The following is a 23,453-nucleotide window of genomic DNA, read 5'->3' on the forward strand; positions in this document are numbered from 1 at the left end:
TTAACATAAAGCTACTGAAAAACAGCCCAAGGGGCTTAGAGGTAGGGAGCGTCCTAGGGAGACAGCACTGCTTCTAAAAGAGCACTCTTAGTTGCTTAACATGAGGTCCCTGGACTGCAACCCAGAGCAGAGTATGGATCTGGGTTCCACTACCAGCCTCAAGAAATGTAAGGCTGGAGGCCTTGGTTTTTTTGGTTATGCTTGAGTCTTGTTCTTGGGCTAAGCAGTAGCAGCTATCTTAGGAGAGACAGCAGCCATAAACTAAGTAGCATGTAGTCACATCTTCACATTCCCGAAATTACATCAAGACAGTGTAGTATCGGGCTGTTAAGAAGGTGCTACTGTCCTAATAATACCTACCACCACCAGATAAAGAAACCTATCTTAAAAAGTGTAAAGAAAACTTTAATAGCATTCTGTCTGGCAAGGAATCACTTTTCAGTAGCTGTGGTTGTAAAAACTACACTTCTTATTGTTTTGTCTTTATGGTACCCAATCCTCTATTGTTTTTCTGAATGATTTCTGTCTGGTTCTTTAATTGTTTCATGACTAGGTGTGAAGTATTTAAATCAATTAAGGTGGTCAGGTATGATTGGTCAAAGAATTATTTTGTAATACAATTGGTTAAGGTATAGCTAAGCAGGATTCAAGTTTCACTATATAAAATGAGGTCCAAAAGGAAGTTCTTTGGAACCTAACTCTAGGACACAGTCCAAGAAGATCAGAGTTGCTAGACCTCAACACCCGGTCAACTGTATTTACAGAAGCTGGAGTCTCCAGATGATCTAATCCTGACTGGCCAGCAGGAGAGGTTTGTCTGCCTTATTGGGACTGGTGAGCACTGTATGCTTAATATGTGTATTCTGTTATTGTAATTGTTCATAAATAGAGAATATGGATATTAGTGTGTAATGCTCCTTCACTGGTAAAAGATCCTGCAAACCCATGGAGAATTACACCTGGAGCCCTATGACCTGGGAATGGGTGACCCTGAGCCCTAGTGTGTAAATTGGTAAAGGTAGGTGCCTTTTCCCCAGAGCCCAATGGATTGGGAAAGGGTGGGGATGCCTTAACCAGGTTATGCCTTGAGCCCTACATATTGGGGGAAAGGTGGGGTGCCCTAGTGTGTGGGTAACAGAAAGGGGTGTAAAAGCACAAAGACTATTGAACCCCTGATGCGGCTGAGGAGTGAACACCGAAGATGGGTTGTGGAGTACCCAAATTGACAAAAGAATGTCTTGTTGGTCTTCTAGTTGGGTTTTTGTCTCCCTGGAAGAGGTCGAGACAGATGTGGCTTAGTTGGAGGGCTACATTATGGCATCACAAGGCCATAAAGTGATCCAGAACTAACAGAATGCTTAATTCTCTGTGACTTCAGGTTAAGGTGACTCTCATGCTTAAACACTGCATTGAATTAGGGCCTAAGAGAATGCATAGGGTTAAGTCTTGATGTCCTTATCCAGCTTTTTGCTACAATCCTTATGCAGGCATAACTCCCATGGACTTCAGAATTTGACCCTTGTCTATGTCAGCAAGCAACAGCATGAATGTTGCTGTTCTAATTGCTAACTAATCAAGCATGGACTTTTTTTTAAGCTGATGGATTTTTGTTTCACCTGAATGTATAAGTCAATAGGAATAAATTTCTCAATGATCTTTCAAAATAGTTAATGGAAATATGTTATGTGTATCTCCTGGGGAAGACTGTAGAGTAATGCCTATAGTATGCCTTTAATCAGTGTAGTTTCATCCATCATAGTGACACTTCTTTAACTTATCTAAAGAATGTTCTGTGTCTCAATGGTGCAAAAGCTTTTTTTTTGTTTGTTTTTGTTTTTATCCTGAAATATCCATCTTATAACTAACTTCCTTCTCTTCCCCCATCCCCTGAAAAATCACTTTAAAAAAAGAATCATAGCTCATACATGGGTATTTTTAACTTAAAGACTTTCTGTTACAGATGGTACATAAATTGTTTGTACACCTGTTGTTTGAAGCTTTATGCCTCAGTAATGAGTTGTACTTTTTCTCAAGTATTGTGGAGGAAGATTCTAATTCAGCCATTTAGTGTTTAAAGGTGCATGCCAATTGATATTGAAAAAGAATGTATTGGCATTAATTGGCTTAGATATCAGACTTCTATAAGTTTTGGCTGATGTGATAAATCTGTTTGGCAAAACATGTACGTTATTGTCTAGGTGACTCCTGTGTCAGAGTATCTGTTCTGTTTTATTTTTTTTCTTAAATTTTCAGTAAGAAAAAGAGAATATAGTGACTCTCTCTAATACTCTGCATCTGAATTGAAACACAAAATGGCCACTCCCAGCAACAAGCAGGGAGAGTTCTAGGCATTTAAAAGTGCACTACGTAGAACACAGAATGATTTCCTCTCAGTTAAGTAACTACAGTATATGCAAAATGTATCCTTGATCATTGGTGTCAGATTGAAATTGTACTGCCCATTTAACTTAAAAACTTTGGCCAAAATTTCAAACATGACCAGTGACTTTTGGATATCTCAATTTTGGGATGTCCAACTTGAGACTCTTTCGAGAGGTGTGGTGCTCAGTACTGAGTACTCACCCCTGAAAATCAGATCCCTCTAGGGGTGTCTCATCTTGGGCACCCATAAATTAAGTCACTTAAAATTACTAGTCATTTTTAAAAACATTTTGCCAAGACACAGAAGACTCAATCGCCAGTCACATTTTGAGCAACTTAATTTATGGATGCCCAAGATGACACTGTAGGGGTTCTGAGTTATTTTTTCCCCAGAGGATTGGTGCTCAGTATTTTCTGAATACCAGGCCCCTTTAAGGATGTCCCAAAATTGAAGTAACCAAAGTCCCTAGTCTTGCATATAAAATCTAATATGTATAAAATCCATGAAAAATGCTGGATTTACTGTAAATCATTGGAAACTTGCTTTAATTTAATTGGAATAAGCTTCCAGAATAATTTAAACTCTGGAATTTATTCCCCTATTAATTCTGTCAGTATGACTGAGATGATATTCTGGCTTCTGTACAAGGCAAATCTGTTCACCTAAACATTTGCTTGAGGGTGGGTGAGATAAGACTGTCTAGGGATGGTGTTTCCCGATGCTTTTTTTCATTCTATATTGCTGCTATTGGTGTTGGTTCCAAAAGTGTATGTGCGTGTGTGTATTTATGGAGTTTTATTTTTATATATATAATAATAGAGATGGAAAAATTACAGTGAAACATTTTTCCATATCAAAATTTGCAGACTTGTCAAAATTGAAACACTTCCTGGAGACAGTTCAAATTTAATGATGTTCTGAGGGAACCAGGCCCCCAAGGCAGGCTGATGGGGACAAGAAAACAGAGACCTGGATCCCAAGCTCTCAGGATTGTGGCTCCTCAGCAAGCTGGGCTGCCAGGATCCATGGTTCCAGGGCAGCCTGTCAGATGGACTGCCTCAGAGCCAACACTACCAGCATCCCTTGCTCTGGGGCAGCTATAATGAGGATTGCCCTGAAGCAGGGGCTCCATTCCCTCTCTGAGAATTGCAGTTACAAAATCCTCTGTGAAACAGAATTTTTCTGATCAGCTTTCGTATGCGGCGTTGTCCCTCTGGTCTGAGTGATTAGCCAAAATTTGAAGACTTGGAGTTTTCTTCATTAGGATGAGAAATCAGTGAAGAGTCCAGAATATTCTTAGTATTATCTTGTTTGTTTACCATATGTGCCACACAGTCTTGTTTCCCTAACTACAGTAGAAACGGGGAGGGGGGAACAGAAGGGGGAGGTTTCTTGCTCTGAAATCTCCAAGTCTGCCAGTTCAGTGAGTTTTGTGACCAAGAAATTCTGTCACTCTGAGAAAAGGCAGGAGATTCCTCATTACTGCTTCTGGCTTTCTGTTCCTCCAACACACACCGTTTACAACAAATAGCCTAGCCCCTGCCTTCCTAACTAAGGATACCCCTGTTAATCTACCTGGTTTAGCTCTGGTTTACAATGCAAGCTGTTGCCATGGGTGGTCACTATCTTTGACTACAGCTATTTCTACCACATAAAGGGGCCTAATTGCTCCTTCCGTTGAGCCTGAAAGAGAGTGTGCTTGGCTTTAAGGAGCTGTGTGATAGATTTAAAAACAAAGACATCTTCCTTTTCCTCTCTCTTGCCCCCCCATAATGGCAGCCATTAGCACCTTTCATCATAACAATCTCCAGATACACACACCTGTTTAATATAAGTTTGAGGGCACTGTAGCTTGAAAGGTACAACCCCATATATTTAAAAATGTGATTCCCATTGTAAGTTTCAGGATGTGGGGTGGTGAGCAGAATTTGTTTCCATGGGTTCATTAAAGTAGATAGACATGGAATCTATATTATATCTGCCACCTACCTCATTAAACCAATTTCTCCCCTGGCTGATATTGATTTTTCACGAAACTGTGCTAAGTATCCAACCCAAACTAAAATTAATACTTGAAAATAATTGAATGCAAAAGACATTCTTTTTCAAAGAAAGAAAGCAATCCACTACTGAAAGACCCTTTATGATGTTAAAGCATCAATTACAGTTGCTCAGTACTGAAAAAGCTAAGTTAAAGAAACAAATTGCTTGTGAATTGCTCCAGAAGAATGGCTATACTGGGTCAGACCAATGGTCCATTTAGCCCAGAATCCTGTCTTCTGACAGTGGCCAATGTCAGATGCTTCAAAGGGAATGAGCAGAACAGGGCAATCATCAACTGATCCATCCCCTGTCATCCAGTCTCAGCATCTGTCAGTGAGTGTCCACGATAATAATTAAAGCAGACTTGCATAGGTACAGCTTTGAACTACCTACGGGCTTTTTAAACTAGTTCTAAAGGCTCATGTTACATTTAGCCTGCAGTCACAGGTGGTTCCTTTTGGATGAAAGTATATATGAACTCCACATTACCATGACATCTTACCTGAATGTGCAGGAACAAGCGCCTCTTAAAGAAATCAGGAATAGTATGTGATGATGTTACTTCCGCTCCCAATTCTTCCTGAAGGACAGTGTCTGAGACCTGGATGGAGAAGTCCGTTTAAAAAAAAAAAAAAAAAAGTCAGGGGGAGGTGGGGCAGGGAAAACTATTGAGGATAGATGATCTTGGCAGTAATGATGTTGCTCTCTTGTATCTCTTGAATGGAACTTTAGGCCATATGTATTAATTCAGATGGTGGTATTGTCATCTGGTGGTAATTGGGAATGGGGGGAGAGGAGATATTTAAGTACCATGCAAGGAAGACTTTGAACTCATAGGGATGGCAGAGTTCACTCACAGGAAAGTTCCTGAAAGCTCACTGATGCGATCAAAAATGAGAAACTACAATAAGGGCTAGATAGTGGATTTTATGGATTTCTGGATTTGTTTGCTGGATTTTCATATTTTTAGATCTGGATTTCATGTTGGTGAGTGCTTGCTTGCACTAGTACTTGCACCATTGGGTTCAGGTTTGGGCCTGCCTGGAAGCCCATGCTGGGATGTAAGAGGGTCTATCAATACCACAGGGGAAACAGCATCTTGAGAAGAACCACTGCCATCAGTCACTATTTTCTCTCCTGTGCAGGTGGGCAGGGACAAGGAATGAGCAGAGCCTTACTTCTGGCTCCCAGTGCTAGTGCAGTGGAGCCAGTACCAAGGGGGAAATACTGTGCCAGGAAAAGGTTTGGCCTAGCTTAGCTCTCCTATGGAGCAAACAGGAAGGAGGTATTGAGTTTTGATAATGAATCTTGGCAGATTGCAAGATGTTGTATAGCCCAATGTAAGGGAGGGTTGCACAATTAAGTCCTGAAGCAATGATCTACACCAGTAGACATGTTTAACCCTAATGGTTCTAGAATAATTTTGCTAAAGGAATGTGGTGGTTGGGTGGATTTGCCACAACATTGGCAGATCCCTTGAGGTGTGTTGAGTGAGGCAGAGGTCTTGTGGAAAAAAAATTGTATGTAAAGATTGTATCATAAGGCATAAGCACAAGGGGCCAAACAGGCAGAGGCAATTCCAGCATTTCCTAACTTTTGAGCAATTGCAACCACAAAAAACTTTGTTTTAATGTGCTGTTTGTATGGAACACTTATATAAAAGAATACACGGATATAATCTGAATCAATGTAGAAAAGACTCTTGCAATGCACTCAACGCTAGGGTTTCAGTTTTAAGTCACCTTGGAAACTGCAGCTGGTGTGACTCTCTTATTGAAGACATGGCAACAGTGCTGTGCACTTGTTACCTATTGCTATTTGGGAGGAATTCAGGTGTTGGTTTTAAGCTAGAACATCTTAAATGATTGGGTGCCTGCATAACTGTCAGGGAGCAGCAGAATCTCCTGGCAACCTAGCTGGCCTGCTGTAAGCTGCCTGATTGCCTGCTCCACCTGACTGGTCACAAAAGGCAACAGCAGCAGCTCTTCATGCCTGCAGCTGTGATCCTCCCTATACATGCTGCTGCTGCTTCTCCTTGTTTTGCTTCTGTCCTATGCCTGCCTTGTTCCCCCACCTTGCTCCTGTTCAGTTCTTGCTACCTCAGCATGCCCCTGGTTCTGGTTTCCTCGCCCTAACCCTGGTTCTGTCTCTGATCCTTGGTCTGGCTACTGGTTTCCGATCCTGGCTCTGACCCTTGGCTTGACTGTTGGTTCCTGACTCACCCTGACCCTGGGATTGGAGCTGCTTCCTGTTCTGTCCACTAGGCATGATCGCCCATGGCCCAGTTTCTAACTAACTCAGAGAGTGCCTCTCTCTCTCCATATGATACTGGCACAGCTCCAGTCAGTAGAGGCAGTCTGGTTAGAGCCTCGGGCTCATTGGAAAAAGTGAGCCCTGTTGGGTAGGGAGGTCTTCAGGAGGCAGCCTCAACTTTTGAATTCTTTTTCTCCCTTGGTCTGTGATAGCCAGATCTGTTGGCCTATGGAGCATTCTGAAAGGCCCATAATAGGCAAGTACATGCACTTTTGTTTTTCCTGTTATAAACCAAAATAAATGTCAATTCAAGCCAAAATATAACCTCCTGTGGGCACGTCTTGATTTTAGGATTACCCTCACAGGAACACCTTCTCTGCCTGTGTGGCAGTTGGCATCTTCTCTATCTGAGACCAGCTACATCTGAGGGTGAAGAAGAATTTACTCTAGGGAAAGTAGATTTAAACTCCAGGCAGAGCTCTGCAGAAGCCCCTCCAGCGAAGGCTGTCCATGAGATGCACTGAATTAAAAACATCTCTCAGATACTGAAGAGCCGGCTTGTCCACACACTGTGTGGGCTGTGCTAATTGTTCTGTTTCCTCCCCAACCCCGGTGGAGTAGTGGCACTCTGTCATTATGAAACCCCTGGACAAACTCTTCATCAGTAAAGGTCAAGTTGCTGAACAGGATCCCTTGTCTACAAAATACATTTAGTGCTGGCAATAGAGTACAAACAGATATAAAAACGAGACCCTTCTTTTCTGGAAGTCTATGTTTGTATGAGGGATCATGTAAGAATTAAAACTCTTAGCATTGCTGATTTGTGCCAGAAGCAAGCTTTCCTAGATGAAATGTCTCTTTGGGAAAGAAATTCAGTCCCAAGATAACCACCTGGTTTTCTTTAAAGTCAAATATTAATCTGTCTTTGAAAAACAGTCACCAGCATTGAGTGGATTAAAGCAAAGTAGGATTAATGAATTATTTACTAAATTAGAAACATTTGTACTTTTTGGAACTTTAAAAAGTATTTTAAAATTCCAGCACTACTGTTGAGATAAAACAGGATGAATTCTGCTTAGGATCATTTCTGCTATTAAAGTTAACTTGGGTCTGTTTCTTTGTTTACTTGATTTGATGAGATGTATTTCATCTGAATAATATTAAACTGAGGCTTTGCCAGAGTATTTACTGCCACTTACGCCTACACTAAAAAGTTAGGTTGACCCAGTTATGTCGCTTAGGGGTGTGAAAAACCCACACCTCTGAGCAACACCGTTAAACTGACCTAATCCCTGGTGAAGACAGCACTAGATTGATGGAAAAATTCTTCTGTTGACCTAGGTACGGCCTCTTGGGAAGGTGGATTATCTTTGCCAACAGGAGAACCGCTGCTTTCAGAATAGGTCAGTGGTTCTCAATCTGTGCCCCTTTTGTGACATCTTCAGGGCCATATAAGTAATATGTTTATATTGTGGGGATGTGGCCCACATAACACCTAGAGAGCTGCATATGCAGCCCACAATGGTAAATAGGTTGAGAACCACTGGTGTAGTTCTGAAGCACTGCAATGGTGCAGCTGCAGCTATGCCGCTCTGGCATTTCAAATGTAGCGAATCCCAAAATCATGACTAGCTCTCTGTAGAGAATTGCTCTGGTTCTTATGCAGTATTTCTATTACACACCTCGCCTGAGGCTAGCTTTGACCAGCTTTTTGAGAGGCTGATTATTGCTCTATGTTGTTTAGCTAAAAAAAATTACTGTAGGCTGAGAATGTGCTCCCAGATAGCCTCATCTCAAATCCAATGTGGACCACCTTCAGAGGTGGTGTAACCAAAACTCCCCAGGAATAATGGATCACTTCACCCACCACTGAAATACAGGCTAAGGTGGGAGAAAGAGAAGCAGTTTTTAAGGAGCTCGGTGCTACTATATAACATTGTAGAACATGAAGGCTGGCTATCCAATGGAAAAAACAGGAAGTAATTCAGAAAATATTCTCTCAGATATGGAGTCATGGTATTTCAAATTTCAAATCACTAGGTTGGATTGATTCTTGATGTACCATCAATGTACAGCATGAATACACTATGTATTTTGAATTATTTTCTATCAATTTCTTAATATTGTCTAAGATATTACCTGCTTCTTTAAACACTGCCACTCATTGAGTAGAAGTCTTTATTGAGCCATGTCAAATGATGACTGCTATAGAACCAGTTGGTTTTTCAGTCAGCACAACATAGGGTGCTGTTGCTTTGAAAAAAATGCCAATTTTTTTTTAAAAGAGGTGACTTTCCTAATATGGGAAACTATGCCTGTGGCATTGTCAGTGGAGTAGGAAAGGGATAATATCTAATGACTTAAACAATGTGCATGCACACACAGTAGGTACATTCATCTAATGAGATAAGTGAAGTCCTAGAGGAGCTAACAACATCCCTTGCCAGCCTATCTCAGGAGATGACTCTACTAACTGAAATCATTTGGGGATAGATTTTTGCATGGCAGGACACAGGTGCACAAGCATGGGCACGGAGGTCAGGCATAATTACAGCAAAGGGACTGCTCATCGCTAGCATCCATTGGGGCAGGGAGCAGGCAGACGCCAGGTAACACTCGTATTGCACAGCAGTCAATGGAGGCAGCTGGATTGGCAGGGGAGTATTTTGCATGGGGTGGTAGTAGCAGGCACACGGCCTTTGGAAGGCACTGAGCTCTTGAGACACAACTATTCCTGATGTAATAAAAATTACCCCCATACAAAGATGGTCCAAAATCCTGAATCCCGACCTCCGATCCAGATTATAGTTCAGATTCAAGTTTGAGCTCAAACATGGATGTGTGCAATGGACCAATTCTGACATCTTCAAACTTTCCTGAAGATTGAGTTTGGATTCACATTTTGTTACCTCATATTTGGATCTAGGGCAGTGGTTTGGCCCATTATAGAGCTAGGAAGTTTCCATCCAAGTTTTGGTTGAGAGCTGTCTTTAGCTATTACTAAATTAATCAGAAGGAAAGTTTACTGAAGATCATAAGAATCAGAATATTCAATGTAAAAAATTCAGCTAATTAAAACTCAAATAAACCTCCTTTCTCACCCTCTGCTGTTTTAGAAATCAGACTGAAAATTTCATAAGGGGCTTTCTTGTGGTATTCTTGTACTTCTGCTCCTGACTGCAGTCAAAATAAAGATAGTTAATACTGGAGAAGAAAAACAGGATGTAAATGAGAGGGGAGGGGAATATACTACTTCAAAACTCAGACTTTTCAGGCTTAATTCCATTTGAAGCCTGGACAAAGGTTTAGGTAAGTTTTTAAGTTATTTAAATTGATTCTCACATTATTTCAATCAAAAATTGATATCTTTTTAAGCATTAATATATGCTATCACTCAAACAGAAGTTAGGGGCTTGATGCAGGAATTACTAGGTAAAATTATATGGCCTGTATTACATTATCATAATGATCCCCTCTGGCCTTAAAACTTTGGAATCCTTATTCAAAGTTACAATGGATAGAGACAAAATCAGAGAAAACCACGATAAGCCCTGAGCCACCAAAGATCTAGATCCAGGTTTTTCATGCCTCTGAAAGTTCAGAATCTCCCTTCTCATGAGGAATTTGCCCCCAGAATTATCACGGTTAAAGGCCCAGGAATATGAGTGATGTGACAGCCCCAAACTCCTGCTGATACAAGCTTTGTAACATATCATCATCATTTATACTAATACCTCACTATATGTAATTAAACACTGGAGAGCAAGCAAGCCAGTTCACCGAGCATGCTGTATGGGGTTCATGTGACATTAATAAGAAAGAATGTCCATTTTGGGGGGGTCTAGCTGCATTGATAGTACCTTTACATTTGATATTTTTTAAAAAAAATACAGTTCATGTTCGCTTCATTTATGCCTCATTTTTCTCACTGAATAAATGTCCTAATTCAGAATTCCTAAATCAGAACCACACATTCTTATTCAATTTTCAGTTGTTTATCACTGGCTTCCAAAGAATGAGAACTCCAAAACAAATCTTCAGGCTCTGTGACCACAGCCAGTATTCTGATCTGGCTAATTAATCTACCCCTCGTCAGAGCTGACAAACAGCTACTTGCTCTATTATGTCATGTATAGCCTAGGAGGCTCTTGTAGACTTTAGAGCAACAGGGCTGCTCTGCTGCATTAGTGGGGCAAAAAAATGTCATGATTCAATATCCCATCTAGTCTTACAGATGGATTGATACCTTTACTCACCTCGAGCACTCTACAGACAGACCCAGTGACGACAACGGGATTGATTACTTGTTCAGGAAAATGCTACTCGTTGTGAGTGAATATAGCAGCGCGTGACCCAGGATATTAAAGAACTATTCATGAAAACACTTACTAAAGAAATTCTGCAGCTGTTTAAAAATCCTGAATCTGTCATTAGCAGTGACTTCCTTAAAGGGGCAGCTGCCGTTTGTTATCTGAAACAATATTTTTTAAATAGGGTGAAGAATAAATAATTTATAGAGATTAAAGAGGGCCGTGTTCTGCCACTTTTATTCATGCTACTTGCTCAGTGTTACTAAGGACGCCAACATGTGGCCCAGAATAAACATTTTTGAAGTAGCCATCTTGCTGTTCAGTTAGCTGAATGGTAACTACCAGGGTGCCTAACAGAAAATGGACAAATGATTGACTCCTGGGAATTTAGCTGTGGAATTAGCATGCATTTTGCAGTCCTTATCTGAACAAAACACAGGGAGTATATCTGAGAGAACAATCCTGTGCTGATCCATTGTTGTTTTTTCCTGTTGCTCTTTTCTATGATTACCTGAATAATTTAATATTTTAAGAATTTTAATACAGTTGAATTCATGATATAATAAAACATGGATAGAAATATGTGCAATCTTCAAATCCCAGAACCAAACTAGCTAGGGAGATTGATCTCACAGGGTGAGCTGCTTACATCTGATGCTGAAAGACAACTGGGAAAAGTTTAGATGCCTGTACTATGTGACCTGTCTTAGATGTGGTATAATGTGGTAATGAAGAAAAGCCTCCAGATTCTAACAATCTAGTTCCTTTCTCACAGATGGAGTGGTTAGCTACTTCATTACAGTTGTCATTTACTTCTGTTATTCTGAACCAAGACTAAAAATGTTAGCCCTGTTCCCTTTTGTATAAGTTCTGGGAGTAAACAATCTATCCCGACCCACCTACTGGAGGTGGCTTTAGGTACTGATGATGAATTCAATGACAGACATTCTGACACATACTTTAAATGTTATTAGACACAGCATCCATGCATAGGCTCGACCACCATGATCCATTTGCAATCCTGCAGCACGTAGTAATACATATTTTTCTTGCTTGTCCTTGGGATTGTGGCTTGATTTGTGGGGAATTGTTTTATATCTCTGAGGACTGGAGGGTAGTCAGGCTACACTTGAGCTTTGATATATTCACTGATTGGAGATTCTGCCAGCCTTCAGGATGGAGTTTCTTATCAGCAAGCTCTCCAGAGTATTTCTAAGGGTGGGGTTACTATAAGTTTTTGTTTTTTCTGATCACAATCCTGGCTGCTAATTGAATGTTTGGAACAAAAGTTCAAATGCTGGCACATTCCCAGAAAGGATGGCAGTATTCAAAGTGAATATCCATTTTGGTTAACGCATGTGATGTTTTTTGTTTCTAATATGTATCCCTGCTGCATACAGAGAAATCAAAGTCTGTAGTCAATGCTTAGGACTAGGATCTAGGTTCTTTCCTGACTTTCGCAAGATAACACAAACGTATGGAAAACTCACTGATCCCCTCAGTGACCCAATTTCCCCATGTAAAATTGGGTTAATACCTACCAGTAGAATCTGCTGGAGTGTGGAGAGGCTTATTTTTTTCCACAAGAGCTTTGAGATCTGTGGATGGACATACTATGATTATTTTTCCATTAGGAATTGGACGTGGTATAACTAACCAGTAACATACTGGTATTCCACTGAGAAGCCATTAAGGTGTAACAGCTTTCAGGCACTCTAGGTTTGGGGCTGGATTCAAAGCAGTGACCTAGAGGTCGCTTAAGATAATTTTATTAATTAAGCAACATCAGTGAGATTGATACTCTGACAGGCACTAGTACGAGTTTGTTTGTGTCTACCAGGCACATCTTGAGGTCTGACTCCCTCATTCTCCAAAAGCTAGGTAGGTGTTACCATTCAGAAAAGGCCTCTCAAGGGGAGAGCCATTATTAAAAAGAATGCCTTTTAGCAAATAGGAAGTGAATCCATCATTGCAATGATTATCTTGGTGCCCACACTAGCATAAACTAAAACGGAGCAAAGAAGAAAAGCTGACCAGTGAAAAAGCAATATTTAACATTACTCTTCAGTAAATAAGGTAAGAACTCCTCATAGCGTGAAGTTAAGATGGTCTAACGGTGCCATCTGCAGGCTGCCTTTATTCTTAGTCACAGAAGCTCTAGTGCAGAGGTTTTCAAACTGTGGGATGTGCAGAGGTGACGAGTTATATGGGCCCATGATGCCCAGGATCCACCAACATTGAGGATGGTTGGCCCGGCTCCACCAATATGGCTGTGGTGCTAGGGGGCCCCATGCCGGCCTGGCTGTCCTGCCTCCCTCCCCCACCCACACTCAGCAGATGGCCAGGAGCCACTCTGGCGCTGGCCCCAAGCTGTGTGGCATGGCGGTGGACACCTCCCTCCCTCCTGGCCCCATTCCTTCCAGCCTGCTCCACTCCCACGTGGTCCCAGCACCCTGGCCAAGAGCCGCTCCTGGCCCCAAGCAGTGCCGCATGGCGGCACGCCCCATTCCTGGCCTCGCCCCTTCCCTCACCCCTTAAAATCGTGAACTTTATCCAGATGCAGGCCACAAAAGCACATCTCTTTGTAATGCTTTGCAGAAATGGAAGCAGAGTACGATGCTTTGTTGTTTCACATGGAAGTCAGGTGGTTATCCAGGGGGCGAAGTGAGCTGAGAACCCTGGACCTATCAGTGGATGACAGGATGACTATGAGCTGCCAATGTGATGTGGCTGTGAAAAAAGCGAATGTGGTCCTAGGATGCATCCAACAAGGTATTTCTAGTAGAGATAGGGAGGTGTTAGTACTGGCACTGGTGAGACCCTATCTGGAATAGTGTGTGCAGTTCTGGTCCCTCATGTTTAAAAAAGATGAACTCAAACTGGAACAGGTGCAGAGAAGGGCTACTACGATGATCTGCAGCATGGAGAACCTGCCTTATGAGAGGAGACTCAAAGAGCTTGGCTTGTTTAGCCTAACCAAAAGAAGGTTGAGGGGAGATATGATTGCTCTCTATAAATGCATCAGAGGGATAAAGACTTCCTCTCTCTCCCTGGTATTTAAGTTCAGCACCAATGTGGACACAAGAACAAATGGATATAACCTGGTCATGGAGAAGTTTAGGCTTGAAGTTAGATGTAGGTTTCTAACCATCAGAGGAGTGAAGTTCTGGAATAGTCTTCCACGGGGTGCAGTGGAGGCAAAAAACCTAGCTGGCTTCAAGACTGAGCTTGATAAATTTATGGAGTGGATGGTATGATGGGACAGCCTAATTTGGCAATTAACTGATCTTTGACTACTAGCGGTAAATATCAATGTCCTGTGGTGGGATGTTTGATGGGGTGGGTTCTGAGTTACTACAGAGAATTCTTTCTTGGGTGTCTGGCTCATGAGTCTTGCCCACATGCTCAGGGTTTAGCTGATTGCCATATTTGGGGTTAGGAAGGAATTTTCCCTGAGAGCAGATTAGCAGAGATCCTGCAGGTTTTTCGCCTTCCTCTGTAACATGGGGCACAGATCACTTGCTGGTGGATTCTCTGTACCTTGAAGTCTTTAAACCATGATCTGAGGACTTCAATAACTCAGTCATAAGTTAGGGGTCTATTACAGGAGAGGGTGGGTGAGGTTCTGTGGCCTGCGTTGTGCAGGAGGTCAGACTAGATGATCATATTGGTCCCTTCTGACCTTAAAGTCTATGAGTCTAAATAAAGTTTGACTTTTTCTAATCGATTTGAATTTAAGCAATGCAGAGACACCGTGTGATTCCCACTGCCTTGTGCTTTTGTCTTACCTTGCTGATATTTTTGACAAATTGAATTCTCTAAATGTCTCATTTCAAGGAGCAGAAAGTACTATTTTTGACCTGAACAACAAGATATCTGCATTCAAGAGAGAGCTTGATCTCTGGAAAACAAAGATCAAAACTGATTCAAGCATTCCATTCCTGTTAACTGATACTATCGAGGAAACAGAATCTGAACGATTGATTGTTGTGAAGCCAGTCAAGAATCACTTGACTTTTCTCAGACAGTTTGGATAAGTATTTTTATGAAGGAAATGCACCCCTACGAACTGGATTATCCAAACTTTTGTAAGCAAGGCAATGAACTTGTCCCATCTCTCAAATGACATTCAGGAGAAGTTGACTGAATGTCCAGTGTCCTATCACTCTGAAGTTCAATTTAAAAAACAGGCTTTGGGGGACTTTTGGTTGAAAATTGGCTCAGAATATCCAGCTTTGTCAAAGTGTACAATCAAAGCTCTTTTGGCTCATCTTCTTTGTGTGAGATCTGATTCTCTGTGCTGGCTGTGCTAAAGACAAAGTACCCGTTTGAGACTGGAAGTGAAGGACAACCTCAGAGTGCCAGTTTAAAAAATCTCCCCACAAATTAATAAACTGTCCACAGAGAAACAGGCATAGGCTGCACTGTGGGTGTCTGTGTGTTCCTAGAATGGAGCAACAAATACATCAATTTAATTCTTCCAAGAAAAGTCATAGTAAATACTGTGAAATCTTCTTTTAGGTTGTTTCTCCAAATTGCTCACTGAAAGAGAATGCCATCAGTTTCTCTCGTACTTCATCTCTTCACACACAATAAGCTCCCCTTCTGCTGTAGCGGACTATTGTCCTTCTGTATCCGGGCAACAGGCTCTATAAACATTTCCATCTGCTTGTCTTGTTCTTTTTGGAAAAAGTCTGGAAACTGCCAAGCAGGGTGGGATTCTTACTCTAGAATCCAAGGGCAGGATCTTCAGCAGATGAATGTCATGGTAGCTCCATTGAAGGCAATAGCACCAGTCTAGGAACACAGACGCCCACAGTGCAGCCTATGGAGTCCTAGAGTGCAGCCTGCGATCATCCTTGACTTTTAACTCCTTCTCCTCAGATTGAGGCTTGGTCTACACTACTGGAGAAATTCATAGAGTAGCTTGTGTATCTCCCGTTGACTTCCTAACTTCTACATAGCGCAGCGATCCCACTATTGGCTCCCATACTGTGGCTTTACTCATGTGGCCTCTTCAATGTGAGGGAGACAGATCGTTTAGAAGTTAAAGCAGCATTAATTTCTGCTTCATTTCTAGGTATTGTTTTTGCTGTAGAGTGGATATTCCATGACTCTTCTTCATCCATCTGCTCACACCTCCATCCTAAAGAAGAACTATGCTCGTATCTACGGGATGATGGTGAATATATGGTGGTAAGGGACCATTCAGTCTGGTGCTATTTACATTGTGTGGGACCATGAGCTGTGTGCAAAATATTCTTTAGAACTATGAACCCACACACAGAGATAAGGTGACCAGATGTCCTGATATTATCAGGACCATCCCGATATTAGGGGCTTTGTCTTGTATATGCAAATATACACTCCTGGGAAAAAATGTGTCCTGATGTTTCACTCTTGCTATCTGGTCACCCTACACACACTGAGATATAAATTGTTACAGAAGTGCTCTAGAAAAGACAGATGTTTATATAGATATAAACAGTTAGTAGATAATGTTCCAGTAGAGGGTGCTGACAATTACGTAGTGATGATCATGGGATTAATACAAAACTTACTGTGTTGCTGTGCACCGCAAATGGCTTCCCGTGTGCAGCAACTTACAAGCAGCTCTTAATGTAAGCAAGGACCTGCTCCTCGAACATGCAACTTGAAAAGTGAGCTGGAGGGAATTGTTCTCTGGTGACCATTCTAAGCCCTGGAACTTCCATCCTGTGCATCTCCTAAATGTGATATTTTCCCATTTTTGAGGTGTGTACAGAGGGAAGTATTATTGTTGCATTGATAGTGAGTGTGTGAAAGGAACTATTAATGTGTTGGTGTGGAAGAGTATTGTGGTGACAGTTAGCACAATGCCAGCCTCCAGACATTAGTCAAGTGTTAGTGCTGCATTAATTGATGACTTCCTTGCTTCTTGGCCTTTGTTATAAGAAAGTGCATGCTAGAGATCTTAACTATACAGTGTCTGGTGGATTTTGTAGAAAGAGAAAGATTTTGTTTTAGAGAAAGAGGTCCAAGCTGCATTTTGGGATTCTTCTGCCCTCAAAAGCTCCAGGATTTCAAATTTGGGTCTGTGCTTTGAGCTCATGTTTTCATATTGCATGCTGGCTGCGGTTGGTTTTTCTGTCTATAGCTGTTAATAAAAATTAATATCTTTGCCAAAACCTGTACCTCCCTTTTGGGAATAGAAATGTGTGAGATAAAATAAGTATGAACCCAAAATTTCACCCAAAACCAGAATCAACTTTTGAGGTCCCCCAAAATGACTTGAACTTTTATATTTTTGTCAAGTTTTCTGGCTTCTGTCATGAAAAGCTTGTATTTTTGAAATTCTACAAGTGGTCTTGTGAGATCTCCTGCCCAACGTCTAGACCAAAGACACTGGGATACACCATATCCACCTCCTCAGAACTTAACCTCCAGTACCACTGCTGTCTTGAGAGCCTGCTTGTGAACATTCTCATCTGTGTTTCTCTCATCACTTCCTTCTCAGCTACCACAGATATACCTCACATTCATTGAGAAGGTGAAAAGCCTAAAGAACTGTACCAGAAGTTGAGGGGAAGCAAAGGTGGGGGGCACTCTGTTTCAGTTATACTTCTTAAAACCTGTGATTTGTGATATGTAAATCCCCAGCCCTGTCAGATTAAGCACAGTTCAGGAAAGGCAAAGGGTGGGCAGGATGCAGTTTAATGGGTTTTAAGCTTGGCTGAAAACATCTGGCTGGTGGCGATTTGCTTAAGAGGATTAATTGTAATGCAAATTTGGGAAGTTTAGTGACATGTCCAATATATGAGAAGCATATTGTTTGCGTGAGCCAGTAGAGTCAAAACAGATTTATAAAAGCTTTCCAGGATCTCTGATGTTTCTACATGCTTTAGAGAAATCAATTATATTCTGAGAACTTCACTGCAGAAACTTTCCTTTTAATAGGGTTTGCCCACAACATCTTACATTTCAGTAAAGGACTCTTTTGCAATCAAAAATACAGATAACTTGAGGCCAAATCCTGTTTGCTTTATTCAGGTGAGTAATCTCAAGGAAGCGAATGGAAGGGCACGACCCAAGTTAGATGACCAGAGTTTGTGCCTTGTAATGAAAGCTGCAGTTCTCTGATTTATTACAAATATAGGTTAATGTGGGCCTGCATTCATGTGGGTGAACTTCTGCACCCATGCCATGCCCTTCTAACTTCGGTGAGGTTCCACTCACACAGATGTAGAGGCAGGACTAACACAAAAATGTTAAAGGAGAGAATTATTTAACATTTTCAACTTATCTTACAAAAACATGCAACCAGTACAACTGGAAATGAGATGAAAATACACTTTAAAACATTTTTAAAGGAAGTTTTCAGCCTGTCTTGTTTAGAAATTTTAGGAACGTAGGAATTTGATGATGCTACAAAACTATCTAAATATTCCCACTTTGGCCTACTATACTAGAGTGGTGGATTGGGATGACAGACTCCTGGGTTCCTCTTCGAACTCTACCACTGATTTGCTGTGTCACCTTGCTAACGTCACTATTTTTCTGTGCCTCCTTTTACACAGATGTAGAAAGAGCTTAGTAATATTGCCACCTAACAGAGGTTTTGTGAGAATATACGTTTGCAAAATGCTTTGAGATCTTCAGGTGAAAGGCACCAAAATATTCAGTATTTTTAATGTTAAATTATGTAGTGATTATGTTACTATTAAGTGGTAAGTATTTGTAGTACTTCTGATAATTTAGGACTACCTGGTTGCCGTTGTGCTGCATGCTATGGCCATGAAGAACTTCATGGTAGTTTTGTTGGGTTGGCAGAACTTGATTTAAACATTTTTATTGATTTAAATGTTCAACTGTGGAAAATTATGCTGGGACAGATCAGGCACTAGGGATGTGTCAGAATAATTATTTAATGACAGCAGATGTTGAGATTCAAAATGTTAAAGATTTATAACCATTAAAACAAATGGTCAACACCATGTATCAAAATATACAAAGTAAATAGCCTCCATTTTCAAGCAGCCTTTTTCCTTTTTTTGCCTATCTGCATATTTTGATCATCAATGGAAATATTTTTGTCAGTTTGAGTGTATATGGTGAAATCAACATTTATTGAAAAAAATTAATCCTTGCAAGTCTAAACATGGATACAATCTATGTGTCTGTTAACTAATAGACAGGAAGTGGGACACATGGAACACAGTTCATTTCAGATTTATTACCCTAAGTTTAAAATTTCAAGGTGGAAACAAACCTTGAGTTTTAATTAGTAGTGGTTGGAAAATGGAAACAAAGATTAATTTAAAAATTCATAATTTTCTCCCCCATTTTTTAACATTGTTTCGATGGAAATTTTCCAAGCTCTTCTTTCTAAGTCCTATTTACTAGTCTGTCCCTTTAATTTGTCATTCCCTCCTTCTCTTTTTGCCCTCCTCAGCCAGCTAATTAAAGTGACAAGCACTGTGGGGAAAATAGCAGCAATTCCATGAGGTGCTAGGCAGCTTTTAGGAAATGGATCCTCCAAATGAAACTGCAAAGATTTTAAAAAGAGTCAACATAATTTCCCAAGTTCAAATTTATCTAGAACACTGGCTAGCACCACTAATCTTCTAAAATGAGCCAACATCAGATCTTTAATAAACATGGTCAGGAATCTGGTTTTGTCTCATCCAAAACAAGTTTAAAAAATGAAGGAAAATTGGGTACCTGCCAGGGCATGACTAATTTGGTTGCATTCACTGTATGTTTTCCGACTTCTTTTCTCATCAGCAACTGCTTCAGAATCATCAGTATTGTCACAGTTATCTGCCATTCACACTGGAGGATTATTGCATCACTTGTGAACATTGTTTTTGGAAAAGGTCACTTATTTAAATCTGGAGCGGGAGACCTAATTTTTTAAAGAAATGTAGTAATACATGGTAAACTGATTATTTGTATTTCTGTAGCACCTCGGGATCCCAATCTCGGACCAGACCACCAGTGTGTTAGGTGCTGTACAAACATAAAACAAAAAAGACAGTCCCTGCCCCCAAGGAGTTTATGATCTAAGTATCAGACAAGAAGCAACAAATGTACAAGACAGACAAATGGGGACACTCAAGGAAACAATGAGACACTGAGACTCTTTCTACCTGTGAAGTTATCTTTCTGCCACATTTAAACGGTTACAATCTTTGTGCTAACAGTGTGGTGCACTTTAAATGTCCAATGTGAAGTTTGCAAAGAGAATCTGAGTCAGGCTTCCCCTAAGTACTACTACTGATTTAACAGAACAGATTATTTCACTTTGTCAGTTTTCCTTAACCTGATTAATTGCCAATGTTAATATGAAAAGCATTGCTATTGACTGTGCAGTGCTGTGGACTAATCATTCAGCACTTGCCACTTGAAATCATGAATAAGGTCTATAGGATCAAACCCTTTGATAGCAATGGTATTTCATATATTCCATACAAAATTTTACATTAGGACAACATTCAGGTTGCATGGCTAAGTATTCCAAAGTCAGGAAATATCAATGTTAAGGTTGTATGCACATGCACAGGCTTAATTCTGACCCCTAGTGTCTTTGCATTCTAGTACGATCTTTTATTACATGATAACATAGGGCCAGTTACTGTCACTTTTACTTGCACTGAGTAGTAGTGTACACCAAGAGTTGTCCCTACTCAACATAAGGATGGCAGGATCCAGCCCTTAGATGCATTTGTGTAGCATCTTGTAATGTGTGTTTATACTGATTTTGTTATCATAAAGGTCCAAAACATAAGGCCATATCCTGCATGTTGCTGAGTATCTACTGTGCAATGGAAGTTGCAGGTGCTCAGCCCCTCTCAGTATTTTGCTGTTAGAGTTATTGCATAATTTCTCTACCTGTTTTCTCAGTACACCGCCCTAAGAATAGTTCCAGGAGGCATTGTTGTTCAGAGACACTCTTGGGGGCAATAATTCCTCTCTATGCTTCCCCTTTGCTTTGCTGCAATTATCCTTGCCATCATTAGATCTCAAAGGGACATAGCCTCCTTTCAGATGGAGCGCGATCCAGAGTGGTCTCTAGCTAGGTCCTTAAGGCAGTCTGGTTAGATATTCAATTTGTCGATCACAGAAATCGCTAAGGTGAAATTTTTCATCAAAACTTGAATGTTTAAAAAAAAAAAAAAAAAAAAAATTCACCAAAAAAATCTTCTTTTGTTTGACCAGTTCTAAGAGTGGTGTAAACGAGAATCTATGATGGAAATTGCACTGAGAAGGCTTAGTCCAAACAGTGATTCACATCCAGACCATCATGCTAGTGGACAGAGATGGCCCACTACTCTGTGCCTAGCTCAGCTGGGGCCCCATTTTCGGCTGGTTTCTAGGCACCGCCTTAATACAAATTAAAATAACTACTGAATAATACTGAGCATCTCTTTTTCTGCCCATAGATAATAGAGAGAAGGTGCTGTTTCAGCTTTGGGGACTGTGATGAACTGTCTGCCACTCACCGCCCGACGGGCGCCTCCTGCTGGTGTTCTGGGAATTGGCTCATGGTGCCACCTGTGCTCCATCACTTCTCCCTTCCTGACATCAGCAGGGCTCTCCACCATCTTTAAGGCTTGGCCCTCCAGCCAAGCCGCAGTCCATGTCCCCCCTCTCCCCTGTTGGGTGAGCTTGGGGTTGGGGATTCTGCAGTCCCTTTTCTAGCAGCCACTATCGTCCTCCACCATTCCACTGGTGGCCTAGGGGAGATGGGGTGTGGCCCAACAGTCTTCCCCTGCCTCCCCTTCAACTCCTTCTATAGCCTTCCCTGGACCACTTCCCCACAGCCCAGTACCTCCGCCCTTGTATCAGGACCTTCCGCTCTGGCCAAGCTGTGGCCATCAGCCACTTCCCCGTTCAGGATGCTGATCTCCCTCTACCTACCAGGCAACCAGTCTTCCCTCCCTGAGCTCCTAGGAGAGACTGCCCTGCTCTGCTTCCGCTTGCTACTCCCCTTTTTATATTAGGCTGCAGGGTCCTGATTGACTGCCCCACCGCTCCTGCCCATTGTCTGCTCCTCACCCAGCTCTCCCCTCTTGGCCAGTGCAGGGTAGGTGCCCCCCACAGGGACTTTTTGATAACAAGCTAGTCTGAGAGTGTTTAATGTTTCATCCCTAACGCAAGATGTTAACGGTGCTGTGTAATACGCCATTTAAAAATTCTACAGTAGTAGCTACCAATACAGTTACTGCAGCATTTAAAGCTGGGTGTGAAGTGTGTGGTTCCTTCATTAAAATCATTTATTTGCAGCAGTCTCTTTGTGCTGTTGTGATGTCAGTTGCCACTTACCATACAACTTGCAAAAAAACCAAGCAAAACCCAAAGATCCTGAAAGTGTTAGCTGGTGTCTGTTTTACAAGTGTTATAATCTTTGCCTAACACAGGGTGGCAGTGTTTCAAAATCTTATTTCAAGTGTATTGACACTACAGATATACACGGCCCTGACAGGCTTAGATTTTTATCAATAAATGTTGTGATCTCCTCCTCCGAATCTGCGAGTGGCGAGAGCCAATGAGAGGGAACGAGGTAAGAAAGACAAAAGCCACTGCTGCACCCTGAGCTCACTGTGCAACCACCACCTCCCTCTCACTGATCCTGACCCACTCACATTGGAGAGCAAGGCCTGAGGTGCCCCTCAACCCCAGTGAGCTGGCTTTTCTCAGCCTCCCCAAAGAATATTTTCACCACTCGTCTGTCAGGCAAATATACTCAACCCAAAACTCTGGAACATCAAGAACTCAAGCAGCCTTCTTCTTGGTTTTAAGCTTGGAGTCTCAGAGAGAGACACAAACATAGAGATCCTTGTGAAAGCTAGAGTTATTCTGGTAGCACCTATGTCTCTGCCCTACCACAGCATGGGTGTGGAATGTTGCATGTAATAGGACAAATTAAATGTAAGGTACAGGCCAAGGAGAGTGGGGAGCCAAAGGCTGCATTAGTGAGTGCTGCTGGGAAGCCACCAAGCTACCTCAAATAGGACCAAAGAGGAGTGTGTAGGTAGCTAAGAAGCTCATTAATATAGCTGTACTTATGACCATACCTGCTCAGACATACCTATCCTTCATCAATGCCCTGCTTCTTTTTTACCTGGTGCTCTTGCAAATAAGGGAGCAAGTGACCAGATTTACCAAGTGAACAAGAAGTTTGGATTTTCTTCCAGTCATTGTGGAGAATTATGCCTAGTGCTTAGCTTTATTTGCACCTATCTATATTTATTTGCACCTATCTGTAGTGCAACCACCATGAGCATCTTGCAAGGACTTGCAGTATCGGTGTCTAATTGTGTAGACCTCTCCCATCATCCTTTCCAGACACATTTTGCAAGCTGCCTGAATGTTGTAGGTTAATAGAGCGATTCCAGTAGCTCAATGATTTCATTGCAAATGTGACTAAATTTGCAACAACATGCTTTAATTGCTGTTAGTTTCTAATGACATTCATATTCCTA

The 23,453-nt window shown here is 41.4% G+C and overlaps 1 long non-coding RNA gene across 1 annotated transcript; it reads left to right on the forward strand.

Annotated features, from left to right (window-relative positions):
• The first annotated feature begins 710 nt into the window (after positions 1 to 710).
• On the forward strand, positions 711 to 21,669 carry LOC137160402 (uncharacterized). The gene is made up of 3 exons (XR_010921865.1): positions 711 to 834; positions 16,070 to 16,185; positions 21,411 to 21,669. It is a non-coding gene; the product is annotated as an uncharacterized lncRNA (long non-coding RNA).
• The last annotated feature ends 1,784 nt before the right edge of the window (positions 21,670 to 23,453 follow it).

This window comes from Emydura macquarii, unplaced genomic scaffold (genome assembly GCF_026122565.2).
Source record: "Emydura macquarii macquarii isolate MOO-44397 ecotype Brisbane River unplaced genomic scaffold, CSIRO-AGI_Emac_v2 contig_2205, whole genome shotgun sequence".
Classification (NCBI taxonomy): domain Eukaryota; kingdom Metazoa; phylum Chordata; order Testudines; family Chelidae; genus Emydura; species Emydura macquarii.